Source organism: Macaca fascicularis, chromosome 3 (assembly GCF_037993035.2).
Source record: "Macaca fascicularis isolate 582-1 chromosome 3, T2T-MFA8v1.1".
Lineage (NCBI taxonomy): Eukaryota > Metazoa > Chordata > Mammalia > Primates > Cercopithecidae > Macaca > Macaca fascicularis.
Window position 1 is genome coordinate 186,652,415 of NC_088377.1, and position 13,819 is coordinate 186,666,233.

The 13,819-nt window shown below is 37.3% G+C and overlaps 2 pseudogenes; both read left to right on the forward strand.

Moving 5' to 3' along the window:
* Positions 1-649: 649 nt before the first annotated feature.
* LOC123572229 (etoposide-induced protein 2.4 homolog) lies at positions 650-1,567 on the forward strand (annotated as a pseudogene).
* A 131-nt stretch (positions 1,568-1,698) lies between these two features.
* On the forward strand, positions 1,699-7,277 carry LOC102124573 (importin subunit alpha-1-like; annotated as a pseudogene).
* The last annotated feature ends 6,542 nt before the right edge of the window (positions 7,278-13,819 follow it).

Below are 13,819 nucleotides of genomic sequence, written 5' to 3' on the forward strand. Positions count from 1 at the left end.
TGATATGTAGCTTTTTGGATGTGGTTTCTTTTACTTGGCTTGATGCATTTGAGATTCACCTATGTCATGTGAATCAAGCCCATTCCTTTTTATTCGTGAGAAACCTCTTGTTGAATGGGTTTGCTAAAGTTTATCAGTTTACCATTTGAGGAGCATATGCATTGTCTCATTTTTAGACTTTAAAAATAAAAACCTCTATAAATATATAAAGGTATTTGCATAAATATAGCTTTTATTTCTCTTGAGTAATTATCTGGAAGTAAGGTTGTTGGGATGTATCAAAGGCATGTGTCTAACTTTATTAAAAACTGCCAAACTATTTTCCAAGGATGCTGTAACATTTTGCATTTCTACCAGCAATGTATGAGATTTCCAGTTGCTCTGTATCCTTCTAAGTAACATGATGTCGCTAATTTTTAAATTTTCTTTTTAACTATTTAAAAAATGCCTGGCAGCAGCCCTATGTGGCCCCTGCCCTGGGAGCAGCCCAGTAGAGTGGGGGCGACTGTGTGCTGAGAAGCTGATCAGGTCTGCCATGGGTGAGGGGCCTGGCCAGAGCTATGGCAGTGGAGCTATGGATCCTTCATAGTGACAGATTTTGGGGTACTTCTGTCTCCTCTGTGTAGTTGATAGTTTGGGTGGCGAAGAGATGCCTGACAGTGTTAAAACCTTTCTCCAGGACCTTGGCAGGGGAATCAAATATTCCATCTAGGGTACTTTTACAGTCTCCAAACTCCATGCTTGAATCCAGCAAAAGGGAGAGGAGCAGCACTGAAGAAGGGCAAGTAGTGTCCTGGCACAGAGAAGAGCCAAGAATATAGAGTAAGAGTGAGAGAGTGAGCCATGTATTGTTAGTAGAACTTTTTGGTGTTGCACTTGGAATGGTGGAGTGTTCTGGTCCAGTCTCCTCCTGTTTTATTGAGTGTTTATTCTTCTGCTTTGGTCAGTGACACCCTGAATTATTGGTGATCTATCATGACATGGAGATGCTCGGTCATGGCTAGAATTCTTCCTCATATCAATCTTCAGTGCTCATTGAGTGCTTCCTTATTTGTGCCTAGCAAAGTTGTGAATGCCATTTGGTTTCAAGATATAGCTGATCTGGCATTTGAGAAACCAGTGAGGAAGCCTCACCCATTTCCTAGTGTCTGCAAAGTAATTGCTGACTTGCTCTCCAACCGTTCACTGCAGGCTCTTTTCCTCAATCAAGGAGTGTTTGTGAGTCTCTTTCCCATCCATCTTGTTGTTCAGCTGGTTAGTCTCCTGCATATGTCTCTTCTCTATGCACTGTGCTGCTTCAAATATTGTTGGTTCAATAAAGGAATTGGAGCGCACCAGCAGTTGTCTAACGTAGAAAGGAATTGGTCTTACTACTTTGGGTTTGGTTTGCCCTTGGCTTTTCTCATGGCAATGCAGGCTTCATTACCAGTGCAGCCATATTATCAGTGGCTGCCTCTTCTCTATCCTTGTTACTTTATTCCTCTATCCTTGTTCTTTATCAGTGCCAATGAAGCCAAGACCCCTGGCACAGCGTACCTCTTCCAGTTGTGCCTCTTGCCCTTGGTGATCTTGCTAAGCAACAGACTCTTACAGGACAATCTACCTGCAGTCTGCCCCGAGCATCTTAACCTGTTTAGGGCAGTTCCCTTCACTGCATCCATCTCCTGTCAAACTGAAGGCTACTGACATGCAAAGGGCATGGGTGAGATAGGAGGGAGGCTGTATTCACTTCCCCCGCCAGGGAAGGCAGACCTCACTCTGCCAAGGTTCTTCTGTGTATTCCCTTCTTTCTGAGGAATCAGAATTTTTGTCTCTGGTGCACATAAGGCAGAATCTTCCTGACACTGGTGTGTGGATTTTTAACACCATCACGCGTCTGAAAGGAACACAGGTTTTTCTGTAGCTATTTTCTAGCATTTGCCAGTCCCTGTGCCTGGACTGATTTGAATACTTTGTTTTTCTTCTTGTGCCATTTACCCCCACTCCCCACCTTTCCTTCATGCCATCTACTACCCTTGGATGAATGAATTTCATAATTCTAGCTGTTGTATTTTGTGGATTTGTTTTGCGCGCGCGCGTGTGTGTGTGTTTCTGTGTTTGTGTGTGTTTCTGTGTTTCTGTGAAGCACATCCATTTGATGTGGGAGGCAAAGGAGTGTTCCACTTGCTCCTGGTCACTCCCTTTATGGCCATCACCGTCTTGCTTTTTGTAACTCAGGTTAGCTATTGGTCTCTCTTGCTCCACTGCAAAAAAAAATAAAAATAAAAAATAAAAAAGCCTGAAGGGATGGGGCAGGAGGAAAGGCCTCACAGACAGATCTGCTGGGCTTTGAAGTGATTTTCTTTCTTTCCCTTGAAGAGGAAAATGCTATTTTCACTGGTACATTTGAAGTCCCCCAAGTATGGGAAGATACCAATTCTGGACAAGTGCCACTGCAACATAACACTCAGAGAACCTGAACTTTTCAACTCTGTTAGTATTGGGGGCAGAAATTCACTGTTGGCCACTGCCAGGTCTGTTTTCATATTTCAAAGGAATATTGGGTGCTGCAAACAGGAACTGAGGGTTAAACTCATTAAACCCATCAATCCTGTGATTGGTGGGTATTTTGCCATCATTTTAAGACACAAAATGTGGGAGGCAGATGTCAAAATACTTGTACAATTTTAAAATGTCACAAGTTTCACATGATACAATTAAAGCTTGTTTCTAACAAAATAAATTTAAAAAATGTCTGGTTGTGTCTAATTGTGGTTTTAATTTGCATTAATGATATTAAGCATCTTTTTATATGCTTATTTGCCATCTGTATATCTCCTTTGCTGAAGGCTCAACTCTTTACTCATTTTTATCAGGTTTGTTGCTTTCTTATTGTTGAGTTTTGAGAGTTTTTAAACATCCTTTTAAAGAAATGTGATTTCTATTGACTTATCTTCAAGTTACCAATTTTATTCTCACTGTGTCATGTGTACAAAATCTTCACTGCAATTACTGTTTCATTTCCAGCATTTCTACTACCCTTCCCTGCCTCCCTGCTCCCTTCCTTCCTTCCTTTTCCTTATTTCCTTTTTTTTTTTTTTTTTTTTTTTTTTGAGACGGGGTCTAGCTCTGCGGCCCAGCCTGGAGTGCAGTGGTGCAGTCTTGGCTCATTGCAACCTCCACCTCCCGGGTTCAAGTAATTCTCCTGCCTCAGCCTCCTGAGTAGCTGGGATTACAGGTGCCTGCCACCACACCCAGCTAATTTTTTTTTTTTTTGTATTTTTAGTAGAGATGGGGTTTCAACTCCTGACCTCGTGATCTGCCCGCCTCAGCCTCCCAAAGTGCTGGGATTACAAGTGTGAGCCACCGCACCTGGCCCCTTCTGTTTCACTCTCTGGGATTTCCCATCTGATCTTGAATTCAAAAGAACATTTTGTAGCCATGAACAAATTAGTCATAATAATTTAAAATTCCTGTCAGATAACGTTAACGTCCATGTCATATCTGAGTGTGGTTCTGTTGATTGCTTTGTCTTTGTCAATGTGTTGTTCCATATTGCCTTTTTATGGGCCTCATATTTTTTTGTTGGGAGCTGGACATTTTATGTAGGACATAGAACTGAGCTAAATAAGTTTTAAGGCTAGTAATAGAACTGGCTTTCTTTCTACTCTTCATAGATTCAAAGCTGTGAACTTGCAGTTTGCTTAGCTTTTTTGTGTTAAAAGAATGGGAGCCATGTTCTTTCCAGTTCACATCCTGATCAGAAGCTCGGAAGTATCCTTGGAAAGTTTAAGCAGTGGCATTATATGATCTGATTGATTTATACTCTAAATGTTATGCTGAGTCCTGGGTGTTAACTGGATAGCAGGAAATCAAAAGAAGAAACAGGAATACCACTTAAATTAAGAGACTATTGCAGTAGTTAAGTAGTTAAATTATCTTAGTTTGGGTTCAGAAATACATTGTTTGCAAAAAATATTGGCCTACTTAACAGATTGAGTTATATTGTATAAGGTGATTACATACAAGCCAGTTGAATGTTCAAGGACATCTGCCAAAAACCTCTTTTTTTTTTTTTTTGAGACAGAGTCTCGCTCTGTCGCCCAAACTGGAGTGCAGTGGCTGGATCTCAGCTCACTGCAACTCCGCCTCCCGGGTTCACGCCATTCTCCTGCTTCAGCCTCCCGAGTAGCTGGGACTACAGGCGCCCGCCACCTCGCCCGGCTAGTTTTTTGTATTTTTTAGTAGAGAGGGGGTTTCACCGGGTTATCCAGGATGGTCTCAATCTCCTGACCTTGTGATCCGCCCGTCTCGGCCTCCCAAAGTGCTGGGATTACAGGCTTGAGCCACCGCGCCCGGCCGCCAAAAACCTCTTGACTCCATTTTTACAAAAGTTGATCTGTAGCCCCTATACATCGCAATGATCATGTATAGGATCGTGTATAGGATCATAATAGACCCACATAGGAATGAGGGGTCTATTAAAGCCACTTCTAATTAATAAAAATAAAACAAAGTCACCTGCCCCAAACCAGATTATAGTAGTCCTTCCTCTGCATTTCCACAGGGGCTACCCATTGCAGTTCTCTGAGTATCCAACACTTCTTGGGAATTTTAGTCCCTGTCTACCTCTCTTCACTCACCTTCCTTCACTCTTTGTTTATTCTCTAAGCTCCAGTATTCTTTCTAGGTTTTCAATACCACAGGCTGACTATAGCTTTAGGATTCTTGCTGCATCTGACCTATTTGCCTAGGCCATTCACACCTGTGACTAAAGATGCTGTGAATTGCAATATATCAAGAAGAAAATGGATATAAAATTTCAATGAAGCATTTTATTAGCTAATAAATCTACAATCTAGAAGCAGCTATGTACTGCCCTTTAGGCAACATTGTTTATCCATAGACGACCATGAACACACGTTGACAAAAGTGAACAATCTGGCAAAAATCCATTAGATCCTTCAGTGACAATAGTTCCTGGACCATTCTGGATCTTCTCCAAATGTTTTATTTAGTTGGGTCTTTTGAAAATACAAAGTGTACAATACAAGGACCTGTTACTGGGGCTTTCTCAGGATGTATGCTGTAGACTAGTTTCACGCAGTTGACCTGGGCTTGAAAACTTGGGAAAATGTCAGTTCCTGTTATCTCCCATGATCTCAGTTTTCATTGTCTCATTCTTTATTCTTCTCTTAATTTTGTTTCAGAATGTTTTCATTTCTGGCCCTCATGGATCAAATCAGGATTTCCTAAAATACGTATTGTGACAATAAAAAGTTGAACATATTTTTATTTGGTAAAAGCCAAGGTTGCTTCTTCCAATGAGTGTTAAATCTTCCCATCACCTTCATCCCATGCATACTGGGGCATAGCTATGCACCATTAATATGAATGGTGAATGTTTGGAGTAGCTGTGAGGTCCTAAATGGCACAAGCATGATTGTCAGATAAATTGCACAACACCCATCCCGATTTGAATTTCAGACATACAGTGAATGCTTTTGTAGTAAAATTATGTGCCAGATATTGAATGGGAAGTACTTATAGTAAAAAAGCATTCGCTGTTCAACTAAAATTCAAATTTATCTGGGAGTCCTCTGTTTTTATTAGTTAAATCTGGCAACCCTAGCTACACATACTGTCTTATCAAACTTCGAGAAACCTACCAAGCAAAAACCCTTTAAGTTTAGCTATTATTTCGTTAAAAAAAATTATCATTGCACAATGTATAATGAAGACACACAGTCTTCGGGCTGACCCAAGGTGGAAGTTTTGAGCACAGTTGCCCTACAGCGAGCAAGCCCTGCATTGCCTCCTGTGGAAGCCTGGGCCTGCTGAACAGCTTTCTCCCTTTGTCTCATAACCATGTTCACCAACAAGAATGTGAATTCACCAGCTGCCCAACTGAACAGATTCAAGAACAAGGGAAAAGACAGTACAGAAATGAGGCATTATAGCTGTCCCACTATTGGCTCTTACAGTTCCTGATATGTTATCTTTAGCATGTGGTTACTTATGTAATCTTACCCAGACACTTACAAACCTTTGTTGCAACAGAATCCTGCATCCCCATTAGGTGCTGTTGAGAAAATTCTTCCTACTTTAGTTTGGCTCCTTCATCACAATAATCTAGAAGTATTAGTAGATACATGCTGGGCTGATTCCTACCTTACTGAAGGTCTGACAAAAGTGAACAATCTGGCAAAAATCCATTCGATCCTTCAGTGACAGTAGTTCCTGGACCATTCTGGATCTTCTCCAGATCCATAGTCTCCAGATTCATGGTCATGAAAACAGAAGTTGTGACCCAACTCATGAAGCTTCTAGGAGCTTCTGAATTGCCAATTGTGACTCCTGCTCTGAATTGCCAATTGTGACTCCTGCTCTGAATTGCCAATTGTGACTCCTGCACTAAGAGCCATAGGGAATATTGTCACTGGTACAGATGGACAGGCTCAGGTTGTTATTGATGAAGGAGCACTTACCATCTTTCCCAGCCTAAAACTAATGTTCAGAAGGAAGCTACATAGACTATGTCAACCATCATAGCTGGCCTTCAGGACCAGATACAGCAAGCTGTGAACCATAGATTAGTCAGTGTTCTCCCTAAGACAGATTTTAAGACACAAAAAGAAGCCATAGGGGCTGTGACCAACTCTACAAGTGGTGGAACAGTTGAACAGATTGTATACCTTGTTCACTGTGGCATAATAGAACCATTGACAAACCCCTGAGCTGTGAAAGATACCAAAATTATTCTGGTTACTCTGGATGCCATTTCAAATATCTTTCAGGTTGCTGAGAAACTAGGTGAAACTGAGAAACTTAGTATAATGATTGAAGAATGTGGAGGCTTAGACAAAATTGAAGCTCTACAAAGCCATGCAAATGAGTTTGTATATAAGACTTCGTTAAGCTTCATTGGGAAGTACTTTTCTGTAGAGGAAGAGGAAGGTCAAAATGTGCCAGAAACTACCTCTGAAAGCTAAACCCTCTATGTTCAGAATGAGACTCTTGCAACCTTTAACATTTAGATCATGTAAGCTGAGGCATACAGTTGTTGTGTCCTATGTGTGGTATAAGTTTGTGTTGCTGTTTCTCTAAGTACTGTTTTTAAATGTGTTTTGTTATTGTAGCATGTTTTACACTGAAACTTGAACAGTTCCAACATGTATATGCCATATGAAGCTTGTCCTCTGAATGGGTTTTGTATTTCTACGTGGAATTTCATATCTCTTGGCATCCTATAAATAAAGATTAAAGTCCATCCTTTTATTTACTTTGAAAAAAAATAACCAAGACTGTAAACCCATACGTCAATTTAAAAAATTAACTTATGGTTATGCTTTTCTAATCAAATATTCAGATTCCCCATATTTTTATCTAGGTCTTATCTGTGGTCACACATAACTTCAATATAGACATAATCATGCTGTATAACTTGTCGTATCTTTTTTTTCAGTTATGTACATTTTTCACTTTGCTAAGTAGTTTTTATACTTGTAACTTTAATAGCTTCATGTTTTATGATTTTTATTAAGGAAAAATTTATTGTTAGATAGTCTGGCTCTTTATATTATACACTACTGCATATAATAGTGTACAATACTAGTACTGCCTATTATCCACATATTGTATTATTAAATGTCTTTATACATGTGGCTTTTTACTTTTGGATGGCGTATTTAGGATAATGATAAATGTAAATATTAGATGGCTATTGATTGTTTGTTTCTCCCCAAAATTTACATGTTGAAACACTAATTCCCAGTGTGGTGATATTTGGAGATAGGGCCTTTGGGAAGTGGTCATGAGGATAAAGCCCTCATGATGGAATCAGTGACCTTCTAAGAGACACAGGAGACTGCCTGCCTGCCCCGGCCCCCACCACGCTCTCTCTCTGCTATGTGAAAATGTAACCAGGAAGAGGACCCTCACCAGAGACCACAATGGCTGTCACCTTGACTTTGGACTTTCCAGTCTCCAGAACTGTGAGAAATAAATTTCTGTTGTTTAAGCCACCCAGTTTATGTCATTTTTGTTATAGCAGTCCAAATGACAAAGACATTGATGGGAAGGTATAGCCATTTTAATAACATGTTGTAGATTGCTTTCTAAATTTTTATGTCATTTTCCCTCCTAACTTTGTTATGAGTTTTGTTTTAAATATATATTTATGATTTTATTTTACTTCGACAGATAAAATTATATGTACTTATTGTGTACAACGTAATGCTATAACGTGTATATACATTGTAGAATGACTAAATCTAGCTAATTACCATATGTATTACCACTAATAGTTATTAACTATAGTTTCCATGTTGTACAATAGAAAGACAGATACTGCATGATCTCACTCATACGTGAACTGAAAAAGCTGATGTCATAGAACTAGAGAGGAGAAGGTGGTTGGTTACTTGGGGCTGGGGTGATTTGGCTGATGTTGATCAAAGGATAAAAAATTTCAGTTAGGTAGGAGAAATAAGTTCAAATATGTATATTTTTATACATAGACTCACTGATGTTACGTTTTCTTTTGGTAATTATTGCTTTAAGATTTTTTTGATCAAATCAACTTTTGGGATTTAAATGTTTTTGCTTATTTTAATTTAGTATGCACTAAATAACTGTGTGATGTATTACCTAGAAAGAAATGATTTTGTCTTTATGTCTAAGTTTTATACATTTTTGTATTATTTCATTCAATATTTTTTTCAAAGCTAAGAAAGTTATTTTAAAAAATAGATAAATATTAAATTTATCTTCTAGCAATTTAGAATTCTTCTTTTCTTGTTTAATTTTTCTGGAATTTATTTTAGAGTGAAGTCCTTTCTCAGTTCTATTTTTCAAATGCAAAAATACAATTCTGTAGCATTTAGAAAAATAATTTTGAAAGAAGAGGTTTTTTTTAAATGACATGAATTAAAGGAGATGTGGCTCAAATGATCAACAGAGAAATAGGAAAATATTTACAAATGGTAATTTATTATAATTGTTGATAGATTTATTAAGTGAGAATAAGTAAAAGCAAGAAAATTCAACGGGTTTTTGTTTGCAGTAAGATCAGTAAAAAATCCATGTCGAAAAATTAAATCAGTCCCAAGAAATTCTTTACAGAAGCAACCCATTTTACCCTAAGATTTGAACAGTTTCTTGATTAGATTAACACAGTTCCCCAAATGTCAGCAGGAATTAGCCTAAATGATAGGTATTGTTAGAAAAGTTAATTTTTAGAGCTATGTAAGGATAAAAAGAAATGAAGAAATTATGATGGAATTTAGAAAAAGTGCTATTGTCGAGTATGAATTTTTTACTTACTTATCAAACACTCTAATACACTCATTTTCATATTAAAATAAACCTATGGAGCATTATCATTTTTATTTTATATACGAATTTGCGGTTTAGTAGTTAAGCGACTATGCTCACATTATATAAAGTGTCAGAATCCCTATTTAAATTCTAGTCTGCTTGAATGCAAAGCCTATTTTAAAAATCACTTTGCTATACTATTTAATAGCTTAAAACATGGACAAAGATGCTTTCATATGAACACTACTGTATACAATTTTGCCCCATCTCCTACAAATATTCCATATAAGGTTATAATTTGGACCTAAGTTTCTTAAACCTTGATAAAATGGCAGTCCATCTGCACATTGATGAATGTTTCATTCAAAAGAGATAAATAAACAATATTGGGCACTTACATGGCACAGTTTGAGCATTATATAGTGAAAAGGTAATGATCTTGTATGGTACCTTCTCACAGGGAATTTCCCTTCTATGTAGGTTAGTTAGGTAAATAAGTTCAAGATGATATTACAGATTGTAGTAAACAATTTTGGGGTGCTTAAGTTGTTGCCCATGTTTCTGACAACTTTCCGTATCCAAAGGGTTCGGGCACTCATGCTGCGTATCTTCTCCGTTAGCTATTACTGGTTCATCCCGTGGCCCACTAATTCTAGCAGGTTCAACCATTCTCTATCAGTATGAGTTGAGCTCTGAATGCTAATGAATCCTTGCATATTGCTAGACCATATAAATAAACACAAGAGCTATGTGGCAGTCATATGACAGTATGTGGCTGGAGAAAATGACAAAACTGGTTTGCAAAGATAGAAAATCAAACAGAAATGAATAAGGAGCCAAGATGAGAGACTGAGAAAGAAAAACCAATATATTTTTTCATATCCAGTCTTTTTTTCTGAGGGTGATTACATTCATTTTCTATTTCTATAATTACCACTTAACATTTGGTAGAGTTGTTGCCATTGAAATAAAAGTCTCAAATAATACATAGCATAATAAGAAACTGTCCTGATACAGAAGGCAGCAAAAAGAATACTGTTGTCGGCCGGGCGCGGTGGCTCAAGCCTGTAATCCCAGCACTTTGGGAGGCCGAGACGGGCGGATCACGAGGTCAGGAGATCGAGACCATCCTGGCTAACACAGTGAAACCCCGTCTCTACTAAAAAAAAAATACAAAAAACTAGCTGGGCGAGGTGGCGGGCGCCTGTAGTCCCAGCTACTCAGGAGGCTGAGGCAGGAGAATGGCGCAAACCCGGGAGGCGGAGCTTGCAGTGAGCTGAGATCCGGCCACTGCACTCCAGCCCGGGCCACAGAGCAAGACTCCGTCTCAAAAAAAAAAAAAAAAAAAAAAAGAATACTGTTGTCAGTTTATTGTGCATGACGGCTAGGGAACAGGCAGGACTTCATTGTTAGCTGAATTTTTGAATGATGAGCTGTGTCTATCAGTCAAACAGACTAGGAAGTTGGGAAGAGAATTCTAAATACAGTTTGATAGAAAAGCAAAGACCATAAAGCTTGATGTGGTGACATGGTGACTCTGAACTCTTCCGTCTGATAATCCTTAGTATCCTTAACCTGAATTGTTATGTTCCTGGCATGTATAGACAGGGTATTAAAAGAAATGTTTTCAGAGAAAAAAACTTGGTTTATTAATTACATGGAAGTGCTGGCCGTGAAACTGAATGTTGGATTCTAGTCAAGCACAATATACTGAAATAGATCAAATGACTCTAGTGAGTTGAAGGGTACATGCATTTTTATATCTACAGAAGTGGAAAAAAAAAAACCCACACAAGTATTCCATCATTCATGGTCTCTGCAGACTTAATCTTCAAGCTTTGAAATATCTTGTTCTCCTTCAGTATCTATATAAAAGCACCCATTTAAAAAATGAAATAGCTTTCCAATTTACTCCACTATTGTCTTAATTGTTGGAACTTGAAGTTTTTCCTTGGAGGTCAGCTTTGGTGAAGTTAGTCCTCTGCTGTGTCCTGGCCTGACTTTCCATCTTTACCAGCTTTTGAAGTGCTATTACCAGGTGGGAAGGAATCATGGCAACTCCTCAGCAGTCCATAGTAATCCAGCTCCCAGAGCACCCAAGTCATTGCTCTACCAGCCATGAGAATAGCATTCCAGAATTACCTTTATTCCCAGCGTTTCCATGGTCAACACGTGGCTCAGTTACTAATAGGAAGAATCTCACCGAACATTCCAGAGCCCAGGTGAAATTTTTATTTACTTACTTTTTATTTTTTTTAGAGCAAAAGAAGCTGAAATATATCAAAGCAGCCAAATAACAGTAAGATCCGGTCTCTAATATATTTTACTCCATTCCACAGAGTATGGTGTGGCAAGATAAGCTTTAATTTCACTTCTCCTTTCAGACCCTGTATTCATTCCTTCCTTATTCAAGGAATATACCTTTGGAATAAGTATGCAAACTTTTTAATAGAATAATGCAGCTGACTTATGCTGTGAAAGACAGCCAAGAGAGAAAGGTTTTATATTTTACAATGGCTCTAACTCTTAAGTATCTATCCCATCTAGTGATTCATTGAATTTCCATTGAACAGCAGCAGAGCCTCTTATGTAACTCCTTGAAGATGGAGCCTGGAGCCCTAGGGTCAAGGACGGGCAGTAGAGGAGGCTCAAGGGGCATGAAAGAAAGCGAGAAGGAGAGTGTTCAGAGTGAAGTAGCTATTTTTTAGGCATAAAGAGTGCATTTGTAAGGAGTGAAGGAAATATCTGTGCATTCTTGCTACTTTGTGTGCTTCAGTGACTATCTAGTACAAATGTATTTGTTCTGATAATGCACTACGGGTCCTCCCAGACATTTTGGAACTGAAAAGGGAATATACTGCTCTTCTTCCATTACACAATCTCATTCTTGTCTTTGTTTTCAATCTGTGTTTTGCCCCTGCTCTATAGGACTGTTTATGCTCTGATCAAGCTGATTTATTGATAGTTCTTAGATACATCAGGTTTCTAGTTAATCATTCTTTATGCAAAAGATTTTGTTTTGGAAATTTATAATATATATTTACTTATTGGCAGGTACATGAATTTAACATTTTTATAAATACCGGTAATTTTCTCTCCAAATAGGTAGTACCTATTGAACATAAATGTAATTTAAATTGAATTTACCATTAAAAGTGCTGACGAGAATACTTCAGTCTTACTGCCATTTAAAAGCTATATGATATCAAACTAAAATGTTTGCTAATCTAGTGGTAATTTTTGTTAACCTGATTCTAGTTTTAACTTGCATTTATTTAATGTCATGAGTTTTAGTATTGTTTGAAATGTTTATAAGCTATTTCTGTTTTTCTTTCTGTTTGCCTTTCGTGGTTACATTTTTATGCTCTTCACAGGATTTCTGATTACATTTTTGTTTTTTCTTATTGGTTTGTAAGAGTTTTCTGTATGTTAAAAAATATATCTTTTATCTGTCATATTGTTACAAATATTTTTTCTTTGGTTGTTTTATCTTTGACTTATTATGGATATATACCCTAGTAAAAATCTTCTAAGATTAATAAGAGAAGCTAGCTGGATAAAGAATAACCTTACAAAACTCATAGGTCTTATCTATACTGAAAACAATTTATTTGAGTTGAAAATGAAGAACAACAAAATGCTGACAAAACTATAAAGTATTTTGGAATAAATTTGAAAAGACTGATCAGTATCTCCACAGAGAAATCTATACATTGTATTAAGGGAAAAAGATCTGAATAAAGTTTCAAGTCATACCATGTTTCAGGATGCAGAATATTTCTTTTCTATTTTCAAATAAATATAAACATTTAACAAAGTGCTACTTTACTTTTTTTTTTAAATGTCACATTTAAAACTAAAATGGATAAATATTAGAAAATGGCTTCTGAAATGATGAAACAATCAAATAGTGATAGGGTTCTTGGCTTGTCAGATACTAAAGCTGACTACAAAGTCACTAGGATAAAAAATGATAATAGCAAAGGAATAGGTAAACAGTAAAAGAGAACCAGAAATATATGTACTATATGCAGAAATGTGATATGTGACAATTGTTGCATTTCAGTTCATTTATTGAAGCAGATGGTTTCTTTAATAAGTGGTGCTAGCAAAAAATGGCTATTCAATGGAAAAAATACAAGTATATTGTCCTGCCTCACATTATGTAGAAGTTGAAATGTAGCATAGATAATAGTTTAAATATTAAAAAATAAAAAGTGTGGAAGAAAACATAGAAAAACATTTTAAAATATCTTAAAGAATATTTGTTTAAACAAGAAAACAAACCCACAAACCTTAAAAACTCCCTAAAGATTAAAAGGTATATAAGCCCAGAAAAAACATATAAGCAAAATTAAGCTAAAAGCAATAGTCTCAGGGAAATAATTACAGTATTTCTGTCAGATAAAGAGTTAATATATAGAGTTTACCAAAAGCATTGATAAGAAAAAGAGAACAGTCAACAGACAAGAGGCGAAGTGGAAGTATATAAACAGGAAACTCAGGTAAGAAGGAAACCCAA